The sequence below is a fragment of the Trypanosoma equiperdum genome (genome assembly GCF_001457755.1).
Source record: "Trypanosoma equiperdum strain OVI genome assembly, contig: ctg_1806, whole genome shotgun sequence".
Lineage (NCBI taxonomy): Eukaryota > Euglenozoa > Kinetoplastea > Trypanosomatida > Trypanosomatidae > Trypanosoma > Trypanosoma equiperdum.
In genome coordinates this window covers 15,649-16,166 of record NW_027123845.1, presented here as the reverse complement: position 1 = coordinate 16,166, position 518 = coordinate 15,649, and positions in this window count along the sequence as shown.

Sequence of the window (518 nt, the reverse complement as noted above, 5' to 3'; positions counted from 1 at the left end):
AAAAAAAACAAAGGGGATGGAATCCACCAAATAAGTCATGTGAGCTCCAACTGGTTGGGTTTGGTTCCTAACCAGCCGAACGCGTCTGCTATGGGTTCCTTTTTTTTTTTCTTCCCTTTTTTCGCAACTGTACACAATTAATTTTTTTCTTTGCTCTAGGTTCTCTCTTTTCCGCTTACATAATTTCTAGTGATGAAAGGTTGCATAGACTTTTGCGCGAGATGGAGGCGACAGGAGGCAGAATATTGGTTGTGACGGCGTGCCACTATTATTATTATTATTATTGCTACTACTATTCTGTGTTGTTGTTGTTATTTTTGTTGTCCCTGCTGTAACGTTGGAATATATATATATTTTTCAACGCATCCGTGCCGCAAGAGGTGTTGATTCTTTTCGTCAGTTTTACCTGATGATGTCAAATGGGAAGTGCGTTTACCTCTTGTCACATAAGGATAACTGAATATATATATGTATTGGTTCGTTGTGCTGCGTGTGGTTTGTTGCATCAGGTCGCTCTT